The sequence below is a fragment of the Pinus tabuliformis genome, chromosome 5_1 (genome assembly GCF_031772625.1).
Source record: "Pinus tabuliformis cultivar Carrire ecotype Pingquan chromosome 5_1, CPIR1, whole genome shotgun sequence".
Taxonomy (NCBI): domain Eukaryota; kingdom Viridiplantae; phylum Streptophyta; class Pinopsida; order Pinales; family Pinaceae; genus Pinus; species Pinus tabuliformis.
The window spans coordinates 682,173,650-682,186,026 of NC_142305.1; the positions used below are offsets into that span (position 1 = coordinate 682,173,650).

General features: G+C 38.4%; 1 pseudogene; it reads left to right on the forward strand.

Moving 5' to 3' along the window:
• Positions 1-9,146: 9,146 nt before the first annotated feature.
• Positions 9,147-9,823, forward strand: LOC149166787 (sugar transporter ERD6-like 5 pseudogene; annotated as a pseudogene).
• Positions 9,824-12,377: the final 2,554 nt, after the last annotated feature.

The following is a 12,377-nucleotide window of genomic DNA, read 5'->3' on the forward strand; positions in this document are numbered from 1 at the left end:
GCATTCATCTCCTTATAAATCCATAAAAAACATGCTACGAAGGATGATTAACAAATATCGATCTAATTTTCACCTTATGTTATATGCTTTGGGCATACCGAATTTCAGTCAAGACTGCTACAGGTTTTACTCCTTTTCAACTAGTCTGTGGGTTGGAATCAATTTTCCATGTGGAAGATGAAATTCCTTCCCTTAAATTAGTTGTTGAACTTCTTCCAGATACTTCTAGTATTGAAGAACACCTCATTCATTTTGAACATCTCGATGAGTAGTTTCGAGATGTGGCCATAATCAATGAACCTCATAAAAATAGAGTAAATGCTAAATATGATAAGGTTTTTCATCCTAGGGTTTTATCTGAAAGTGAACTTGTCTTGGTTTAGACCAAGACAAATACGCCTTGGGGGCAGGCAAGTTCAAATCTATGTGGTACAGTCCCTTCATTGTTAAAAAGGTCTTGAAAAAGGGAGCTTATGAGTTGGTTTATTTTGAGTCAAACGAATTGAAGGAGCCCAGAAATGGGCTCTATCTTAAAAAGGTATTTTTCTTAGGCTTCGGCCTAGCATTTCCTTGGTTGTAAATATTGTATATTTGTGCATATATATCTATCGGTTTCGTAGTGATGTCGATATTTTTGATCTGATTTGGCAGTTATTGATGGATGATTTGATATATCTAGGGTTCACAGATGGTCCTATTAGGAACACCCGGAACCTTGCTTCCATGGCCTGGGTGATTTATTATCCATCCGGCTAGTTGTTGGTTTCAAGAGGTGTATGAATCCGTCCTGCTTCAAACACTGTTACAGAATATATTGTTGTCATTAATTTACAATCTGAGGAAATATCTCTTGGTATTGATTCATTAGTAGTATACTTCAATTCGCAATTGGTGGTATCTCAATTAAACAACATCTATCGAGTGATAGATCCTTATTTATATCGCCAATTTCTGAGAGTGCGTTTATTTCAGAGATCATTTATTTATATCACATTTATTCATATTCCAAGATCAGAAAATTCATTTGCAGATTCTATCGCTAATCAAGCATTATATTGGCACATAAATCATTCATCACATTAAAAATAAAAAATAATCAAAGAGCCATCTAGATATATATGATCATCATAGTGAAACCATCGGTACATGGATAGAAGTTTTATGTTCAAAATAATATACAAAATTGGGACAAAATCATCCTACAAAATTAGGGCTTATGCTCATAATCATGTCTAATCAAAATATCTTATCATCCATAAGTTTATATCTGTGGGTCCTGCTCAGGGTGAGAATCATGGAAGAAGACGATGGCATTTTCCACCCGTCGGAGCAGTCACACCCAATCACATAGCACACCTACCACACACCTTTGCATCTCTTCCGGAAGGTCTTCTATGGCTGCCATAGGTACCTGGGGAGTTAGTCTCACCAAGATTTTCTGTACAGCATGAAGGGTCCTTTCGGTCTCAGTTGTGGCCCCCTTTGAATCTCTTCTGCAACGTTTGTGCCTAGGTAGACATGCAAGTCTTACTGGCCTAATATCTATGTCTTGATCAAAATAATTTTGTAAGTATTTGTCTCATTAAAAAGATTTTTAGTTTACTTATACTTAAAATCTAAAAAAAATTAAAAACATTTTTACATATGGCTCCCCACGATGTATCTGGTGGCAACACTATATTTGGGTCTCTAAAATCCATGCCAGCATAGGGGTAGTCCTCAACAAGTATGACTTGTTGTTCCCACCAGGAGAATAACTCGTCATCAAAAATGTTTCTGGGGACCTCACCGCCCCCTAATCTCTTCATCATATCAGCCCATCTTCCCATTCAAGGATCCCTCAGGCTACTAATGGTGGATAATATGTTGGGTCGAAGCCTTGTTATTCTCTCAAAGAAAAAGGAGCACAAAATGGTTCATTATCCAAAGTTTTTTGTTTGACCTTTTTGATGGATGTAATTTGCTTTTTCATGTTAGTCAAGAGGGGTGTACACCAATCAAAAATTGTTGTACAACTCTCTTATTCTAGACTCATCAAAACTCGAGAAGCCTGGTGTAGAGAGGCTAACCCATTCACTCTAGAAATGGTAAAAGGAATGATTCTCAAGGCTAAGATCTCTACATGTTTAATTGGAATTTGAGTTCTAATATTCTATGTGTTTCTTGGGTAGTAGATATGTACCTAATCCTCTACACTAAGGCTCCCTCTATTTCTTCCCATCGAATTGACCTTTTCTCCTCTTCAGGAAAGACGAGCGATAAAATAGGTATCCTCTATTTCTATTCTTAGAGGCATTTGGTCAATGATGAAGGCATCTTGTTGCGGATCCCAATAATGGATCAACATCTCTAGTAATCTGGTGTTTTCCTTCATGTTTGGTATATTGAAATTTTTTACTAAACCACATCCTTTTAAGGCATCTAACATCATTTGATCATCCATCACTTCATTCTCAATTGCACTATGTTCCCTTTCTCTCCATGTGATAGAAATCTTGCGAAACAAATGTTTTTGGATCATTGGAAATTATGCTTTAAATTTTCAAATTGTGCACACGCGGGTTCACTATATACACAGTAGTGTATAGGGTCATTTTATACGTGATTCTGCCATGTCTAACCTATGTGCGCACAGGGAAAAAAAATTTAAACTATTTTTCTATGGTGAAATTTTTGAAAAAGACATTTGAAAAGTAATAAAATTTATCAAAGAATCATTTAGGAGATTACCTGGATAGTTGAAGGGTGAATTGACAGACGAATCGGATGGATTGAGGTTTCTTGAGTTTTTTCTCCAAAGCTCCTTCACTCACTTGTTCACAATATAAATAAACAATTGTAAGTCAAAAGGTATTTATATAGGTTGACATGTAAAAATCATTTTTTTCAATATTTCATATTTTCTTTGCAAAACTTTATGAGCTTTGTGACCTCTGTGGCTTGGAGTGTTGGGATGGGTCATTTTTTCAAGACACTTTGGAGATTTTGAGAGACTGCTTCAATTCCATGATCACTGACTCATCATGGCAATTATCATTTTTCACTAGCATATAGGTTAGGGGATATCATTTTCCATTGCATTTTTCATACTAGCCTCCATATTGCAATATCTTGGCCATAGGGTCAAACCCATCATGTCTTGGTTCCTAAACCATTTTCACTCACCGACTTATAAACTCATGACATGATGGTAGAACCAACATTTACATAGGCACATTATTTAGATTCTCACTAACATATGTTTCCCATGCTGCTATATTGAGTAGGCTTAGGAGTCCTTTTTAGTCCTGCCATGACTTGTGCGTTAATGCTTCATTCTCTTACTTCTTCGCTATTTTTTTGGCTTTATACCCTAGAGGCCCCTTTGTGTTGATTTGTACCACCACATTGCATGGTTATTATTTTCCTCTTTTTGGCCTCAAGTCGGCTTCATTTGGACTCGTGTTTAAGCCTCTTTTTTGGCCAGACCTTTCTACAAAATCAACCCTGCAATCATTTAGTCTTTGTAACTTGAAACTTGCTTATCCATGGAAAGAACATTCCTTTGAGTGTCATTGACCAGTTTCATCACCTTGCATTAATCATAGGCATGTTCCACTCCCAGGAACTAGAACATTTGTACTTCGACACTCATTATTTCCATTGTATTGTTAGACTCCGTCTTGTCAGCCCGCTGCAGTCAAATTCACCAAGCTGATGCCACTAGAGAGAATAGATGGTTGGCAGCATCAATGGCAGAGTTTGGAAATAATAGCAAGGACGTGTTTCTCGACCATGAAATGATACATCGAGATATTCTATGGCAAGTTGCATTTATTCAGGATTCAAAGGCAGTAATATGTCAAACTCAAGCTGTTGGACCACCTCCTGATGATTCAGCGCCCCTTCTATTGATGAGATATTTTCCACTTGCATGAAATTACTCCAGGCTAAGGTTATATTATTTCTTGTAGAACAACTCAAGCATTGTACTTTGGATCATGTAAAGGATGATAGTATGTTGTCCCTCATATCTCATGTTTTGGCTCTAATTTTACATGAAGACAATGCAGCTTGTGAAGTAGGTGCTGACAATGGTCTTGTTAGTGTTTTATTGGATATCTTGTCCAGTTTTTGCCTACAGGTATCAAAAAGTAAGGGCCAGCCAGATTTTAAGTATGTGACACCCATGCTACTAGTTCTTGATAATTTGCTACAGTTGAAGCAAAAAGTTGATTCTAAATTCTGAACTGTCCAAGAAAAAGATGGTGATGCTGAGAATCCTAAGAACTTGCAATCTCCTTCAGCAAAATCGTACAGAGCACCTGTTGAATGTCCCTGATGGGTATATAACTATCGAAGAACAGAAAGAATAGGGCCGAAGCCGTGTTTTCATAACAGTGGACAGTGATTGAGGGTGCGCGCTACCCATAGAGTGGGCGCGCTACCCATATAAGGCGCGCTACCCACACAGAGACTGAGTTTAAAAAACGTTTTCTTGCGCCCAGTTTCGTGTTGAATCGACTCCATCGACTTGCAACGGGATGGCAAACCTTCATGTTCTTTGCCAAGGCGATTGAGCATCTACGTTTTTAGGATTGCAATGTGTCATTCGAAACAACAGACATAAGCTTTTCTTTCAGTCACACAGCATCAATTACTGTTGCTATAGTCTAGGTGCTAATGACTGCAGTAGGTGCATCATTGATGGAAAAATCTGGAAGGCGCCCACTTCTAATGATTGCTGCAGGAGGAATGTGCATAAGCTGCTTTATTATTGGACTATCATTTTACATACAGGGACATTTTGATGGGTCTTCTCTTCTACTACTTGCAATAAAATTATCATTAATTGGTCTTTTGGGTTATATTGCAACATTTTCAATGGGCATGGGTGGAATTCCATAGGTCATAATGTCTAAGATATTTCCTTTGAATATGAAACGTATTGCTGGCAGTCTGGTGTCTCTCACAGCTTGGTCTGGTTCATGGATTGTCACCCCCACTTTTAATTCTCTCTTCTCTTGGAGTTCTACAGCTTCCTTCTTTATATTTTGCATTGTCGCCTTCACTGTGCTATTCGTGGTAAAGCTTGTACCAGAGACAAATAGATGAACTCTGGAAGAAATACAATCTTCTACCTCATAAAATTCTAGGGGAAGAAATCAGAAGTTTTTCCATAGAATCATGGCTTGGTTGAATTTTATGGTTTGCAATGAAGTTCTCATGAAGAGTCTGTAAATATTCTCTTTACTAATATCATATAAATTTCATTTATTATTCTCATAGAAGAGCTCAAGTAACAGGCTATTGCATCTTCTATATTAACCACAACTCTCCACCTTGAAACAGTGGTATTGCATTTGGTATTCACATTGATATCGCAGGTTCTGCAGTCGGCATGCCGGTGGCTCTAATTAGAAGCCGGATCTGACTTATATTTATGAAGTTCAGCCCTGCGTGATCTAGAGAATGAATGGCGGTTTGAAACAACGTCTCATAACGTTCCACCCCAGCAATGTTATCTCTAATAGTGTTGCACATGTCAAGCTGGTAATCAAACGGTGGTGACAGAGGTAAATGTCTTCAAACTGAAAACACGTGGTGAGGTTGGTAAACTGCAGCTGCGATTGTTCAAGTGGAAACTTATTTAAAGGATCAATTTTATTTAAAAATTGGTTTCATTCAAATGGAAATCGAACAGTCATAGACTGAATGTCTATATTTAAACAAAGGCACCTGCAATGTCCAGGCCTACAACTCCGTCCTCTAATAATAGTCGTCGAGCAGATTCTAGACCAAATTCAAATGGACATGTAAGTAAAAACTCTCCAAAGAATACACCACTACCATCCCCAGCTGCAACACAGGTTGCAAAGATGAAGGTTGCAGTTAACAATTTGGAAAAGGAAAGAGACCTTTACTTTGGAAAACTAAGGGACGTCGAGAGTATATGCCAGAACTCTGAACTCCTAGAAATTCCGGAAATCAAGACAATTCAAAGACTGCTCTATACAGATCACTATGAAGCCGATACTCTCACTGATCTAGTAACAATGAGTATAGCAGAAAATGAAGCCTCGGGCCATGTTATCGAGGACTGTGAAGTTCAACCTTCGAGATCCAGTAATAGGGATAATCAAGATGATTTATCCTTATATGATTCTGCAGCACTATACAATGGAGAGTATACTAAGCCCTTTGTTACAGAGCACTTGATGATCATACCAGGCCAGACGACCACTATTTTTTATTAAAAATGTTTTTTCAAAAGGCAAACGTAAAGTAAAAAGTCAAATTCAAAGCTAAATTTAAACCGTAGATACTTGCCACAGCAGAGAAAAAGATTCGATTGCCTATGTTTATCTTCAGTAAATGGGATTGACACCTGTAATGCCACCTCTTCATCAGTTATCAACAGATTCGAGTAGAAGAAGGAGCGCTATTCTATCTTCAGAAGCGCTGATTGTTTTTTTTTTAGTTTTATTTATTAATAATGATAAAACAAATCCCTTGTCTTGGGGTCGATTTGTTTTCCCCTAGCAGAGTTTATTTAATGTATTAAAAATCATTTTGTAATGGTTGGGGGAGAATTCTGAGAGGTGTGTGGAGAAGAATAGAATTTCATTGTACAGTGTTTGACAGAGATTAATTGAAGAGTACAACTCTGATTTGTAAGATCCTTGTAGTGTGAAAGTTTAGCAAATGTATCTTTCTTTCTGTTTCAATGTCTTTTGTAATGTTTCATAGTTCATGCATAATCGTTTCTAAATGAATACTTTTAAGTGAGAAAGGCAGAATTCAATTTATTTGCTCTGTATTGAGGAAGTGTTCATATTTAATGTTTTCTTCTATTTGATAAGGATCCATCACACATGCCCTTGTCGACTTCTCGGCAGTCTTTCCATTCCGTTTAATCTCAATTTTATTATTAAACTTCACTCCTACCTCGCCTTATAGATTAACTTGTGCCTTTGATTAAACCTCTGCTCTTGTTGTCTTTTCCCATGCAGCCCAGAAAACCCAAACATTTATTTAAAACCTCATTTCATATCCCTTTACTAGCCTAAAATCAGTATTCCTTATTGGTCATCTCAATCCTTTTTGCAAACCTTTTACTGAGATAGACCCGGAGAGAGCCCTCTCCTGTCCTTGTAGGGCTAGCTACGAGGCTGAGCTTGGTTTGATGTGGCCTCGAGTTTTGCCTTCCTTATCCTGAGGCGGATTCGAGCGCTAATATAGTGGCGACCATACTGGGGAAGATGGTTTGTTGTTGATGTGACATTCGACTTGTAGATTGTCTTGCTCCGGTACATGAAATCAAGTTGCAGATCTGATGTTGATGGTGGACAGTAATCAGTCACACATATGAAGGCTGAAAACATTCACCTGGAGACTCCAACGCGATCCAGACATTCCGGTGCTCGCTGATCCATTTATGCAATGGTGGGGTATGTGGCAAACCCTGCCTTGTGTGAAGCTGCAAAAGAAGTAAGAAATCAGTTAGCAGATTCTGAAATTAATGAAGAATTTTTCAGTGCCTTGCTTCAATGTTTGAAATCTCCAAAGTTCCCTCTTGAAGCTAAAACTGGTGTTTGTGAATTAGTTGTTGAAAGAGTTGAGAAGGAGATTCAGTGTTTAGATGAGCAGATCCAGTCATATGATTTCCAAGACCCTAAAAAGTTCTTGGAAATCCTTCCTCCTTCGAAACAAGAAATAATAGAATTGCCTACAGATGTTTACATTGACAGTGTGCAGTTGGAGGTATGTATTGCAGAGTTGGGGCAGCCAACAGAGTCTGGCTTTCGCGATCCAATGGCAACATACATGGAAATGTTTTTCAGTTTGATTGATAGATCAGGCTGTTTTCTATGTGACCAGGATCATTACGTGCATGAAGGGCTGCCAGCAATTACATCTGTGTCCTGGTGGAAGCATTCTCAAGCGGCATCATTCTCAGGTTTACTTGAATGGTTGATTTGGCATTTTAGTATTACCTGATCTACTGTTTTTACAGCAAAGTAGGGTAGATTTTGTAAATAAATAAGCAGCCAAAGGGCAGCATTTCATTCTGAGTTTCATTTACAGTTGTAGTGTGAAGTTTGTTGAGCAAGTTTTTCGATCATTTCAGTCAAGTTTCAGTCCATAAATGAGTCGGAAGTCTCGTGTTGAAATAATGACTCCATTGCCCAATGGACGGAAGCACTGTCTGCTCTTCCAAAGCTCTGCGGTTCTTGGCACCTCCAAGAAGTGGCAGCTGCCATCCCCATTGGAGCCAATGTTAGACTCCATCTTTTCAGCCCACTGCAGTCAAATTCACCAAGCTGATGCCACTAGAGAGAATAGATGATTGGCAGCATCAATGGCAGAGTTTGGAAATAATAGCAAGGACGTGTTTCTCGACCATGAAATGATAAATCGAGAGATTCTATGGCAAGTTGAATTTATTCAGGATTCAAAGGCAATAATATGTCAAACTCAAGCTGTTGGACCACCTCCTGATGATTCAGCGCCCCTTCTATTGATGAGATATTTTCCACTTGCATGAATTTGCTCCAGGCTAAGGTTATATTATTTCTTGTAGAACAAATCAAGCATTGTACTTTGGATCATGTAAAGGATGATAGTATGTTGTCCCTCATATCTCATGTTTTGGCTCTAATTTTACATGAAGACAATGCAGCTTGTGAAGTAGGTGCTGACAATGGTCTTGTTAGTGTTTTATTGGATATCTTGTCCAGCTTTTTCCTGCAGGTATCAAAAAGTGAGGGCTAGCCAGATTTTAAGTATGTGACACCCATGCTACTAGTTCTTGATAATTTGCTATAGTTGAAGCAAAAAGTTGATTCTAAATTCTGAACTGTCCAAGAAAAAGATGGTGATGCTGAGAATCCTGAGAACTTGCAATCTCCTTCAGCAAAATCGTACAGAGCACATGTTGAATGTCCCTGATGGGTATATAACTATCGAAGAACAGAAAAAATAGGGCCGAAGCCGTGTTTTCATAACAGTGGACAGTGATTGAGGGTGCGCGCTACCCATAGAGTGGGCGCGCTACCCATATAAGGCACGCTACCCACACAGGGACAAAGTTTAGAAAACATTTTCTTGCGCCCAGTTTCGTGTTGAATCGACTCCATCGACTTGCAACGGGATGGCAAACCTTCATGTTCTTTGCCAAGGCGATTGAGCATCTGCGTTTTCAGGATTGCAATGTGTCATTCGAAACAACAGAGATAAGCTTTTCTTTCGGTCACACAGCATCAATTACTATTGCTATAGTCCAGGTGCTAATGACTGCAGTAGGTGCATCATTGATGGACAAATCTGGAAGGCGCCCACTTCTAATGATTGCTGCAGGAGGAATGTGCATAAGCTGCTTTATTATTGGACTATCATTTTACATACAGGGACATTTTGATGGGTCTTCTCTTCTACTACTTGCAAGAAAATTATCATTAATTGGTCTTTTGGGTTATATTGCAACATTTTCAATGGGCATGGGTGGAATTCCATAGGTCATAATGTCTGAGATATTTCCTTTGAATATGAAACGTATTGCTGGCAGTCTGGTGTCTCTCACAGCTTGGTTTGGTTCATGGATTGTCACCCTCACTTTTAATTCTCTCTTCTCTTGGAGTTCTACAGCTTCCTTCTTTATATTTTGCATTGTCGCCTTCACTGTGCTATTCGTGGTAAAGCTTGTACCAGAGACAAAGGGACGAACTCTGGAAGAAATACAATCTTCTATCTCATAAAATTCTAGGGGAAGAAATCGGAAGTTTGTCCATAGAATCATGGCTTGGTTGAATTTTATGGTTTGCAATGAAGTTCTCATGAAGAGTCTGTAAATATTCTCTTTACTGATATCATATCAATTTCATTTATTATTCTCGTAGAAGAGCTCAAGTGTCAGGCTATTGCATCTTCTATATTAACCACAGCTCTCGACCTTGAAACAATGGTATTGCATTTGGTATTCACATTGATATCACAGGTTCTGCAGTCGGCATGCCGGTGGCTCTAATTAGAAGCGGGATCTGACTTATATTTATGAAGTCCAGCCCTGCGTGATCCAGAGAATGAATGGCGGTTTGAAACAACGTCTCATAACGTTCCACCTCAGCAATGTTATCGCTAATGGTGTTGCACATGTCAAGCTGGTAATCAAACGGTGGTGACACAGGTAAATGTCTTCAAACTGAAAACACGTGGTGAGGTTGGTAAACTGCAGCTGCGATTGTTCAGGTGGAAACTTATTTAAAGGATCAGTTTTATTTAAAAATTGGTTTCATTCAAATGGAAAGCGAACAGTCATAGACTGAACGCCTATATTTAAACAAAGGCACCTGCAATGTCCAGGCCTACAACTCCATCCTCTAATAATAGTCGCCGAGCAGATTCTAGACCAAATTCAAATGGACATGTAAGCAAAAACGCTCCAAAGAATACACCACTGCCATCCCCAGCTGCAACACAGGTTGCAGAGCTGAAGGTTGCAGTTAACAATTTGGAAAAGGAAAGAGACCTTTACTTTGGAAAACTAAGGGACATCGAGAGTATATGCCAGAACTCTGAACTCCTAGAAATTCCGGCAATCAGAACAATTCAAAGACTGCTCTATACAGATCACTATGAAGCCGATACTCTCACTGATCTAGTAACAATGAGTATAGCAGAAAATGAAGCCTCAGGCCATGTTATCGAGGACTGTGAAGTTCAACCTTCGAGATCCAGTAACAGGGATAATCAAGATGATTTATCCTTATATGATTCTGCAGCACTATACAATGGAGAGTATACTAAGCCCTTTGTTACAGAGCACTTGATGATCATACCAGGCCAGACGACCACTATTTTTTATTAAAAATGTTTTTTCAAAAGGCAAACGTAAAGTAAAAAGTCAAAGTCAAAGCTAAATTTAAACCGTAGATACTTGCCACAGCAGAGAAAAAGATTCGATTGCCTATGTTTATCTTCAGTAAATGGGATTGACACCTGTAATGCCACCTCTTCATCAGTTATCAACAGATTCGAGTAGAAGAAGGAGCGCTATTCTATCTTCAGAAGCGCTAATTGTTTTTTTTTAGTTTTATTTATTAATAATGATAAAACAAATCCCTTGTCTTGGGGTCGATTTGTTTTCCCCTAGCAGAGTTTATTTAATGTATTAAAAATCATTTTGTAAAGGTTGGGGGAGAATTCTGAGAGGTGCGTGGAGAAGAACAGAATTTCATTGTACAGTGTTTGACAGAGATTAATTGAAGAGTACAGCTCTGATTTGTAAGATCCTTGTGGTGTGAAAGTTTAGCAAATGTATCTTTCTTTCTGTTTCAATGTCTTTTGTAATGTTTCATAGTTCATTCATAATCATTTCTAAATGAATACTTTTAAGTGAGAAAGGCAGAATTCAATTTATTTTCTCTGTCTTGAGGAAGTGTTCATATTTAATGTTTTCTTCTATTTGATAAGGATCCATCACACATGCCCTTGTCGACTTCTCGGCAGTCTTGCCATTCCATTTAATCTCAATTTTATTATTAAACTTCACTCCTACCTCGCCTTATAGATTAACCTGTGCCTTTGATTAAACCTATGCTCTTGCTGTCTTTACCCATGCAGCCCAGAAAACCCAAACATTTATTTAAAAACTCATTTCCTATCCCTTTACTAGCCTAAAATCAGTATTGCTTATTGGTCATCTCAATCCCTTTTGCAAACCTTTTACTGAGATAGACCCGGAGAGAGCCCTCTCCTGTCCTCGTAGGGCTAGCTACAAGGCTGAGCTTGGTTTGATGTGGCCTTGAGTTTTGCCTTCCTTAGCCTGAGGCGGATTCGAGCGCTAACATGTATAATAGCCATTCTTTTATTCTTTTTCGGGCTTTCTAAATATAAAAAAGACAAAAAAAAATTATGCCAAAAAGAGTGGGAATAGGAAATTACTTCCATGATTGATGGCAACCAGAGTCAGTTGTGTCACCGATGAACAAAGCACTTCAAATTAAGTCTTTCCTCCATTGGGATGGGATTTAGTTTGACTTAGGAGAGCCTTAACCTTGTTATTGAGTCAGTACTCCTCCAATTGGTTATCTCTTCCAATCAGATGGAGAGTTTGTCTTTTCTTTTTGCATGACAAACTTATAAAAATTTATCATATGCTTCCATATTATCACATTTGGGTCATGCTTTTTTCAAGGGAAGTAAACCTAAGTCAGCCTTTCTACAGTGTCTCTTGATTTATTTTCAGTTAGCCATCCCTAGTTTTCAAAGTCATGTTCACTATCACATCAACTATTTCATCCTTTGCTCATGTTGGTTTGAGAAGGTCTCCATTGACTTCTTGTTGGCAGGTCTTGCTCTTATCAACTACGACAAATTGCTCTAAGAGTATATCTAGA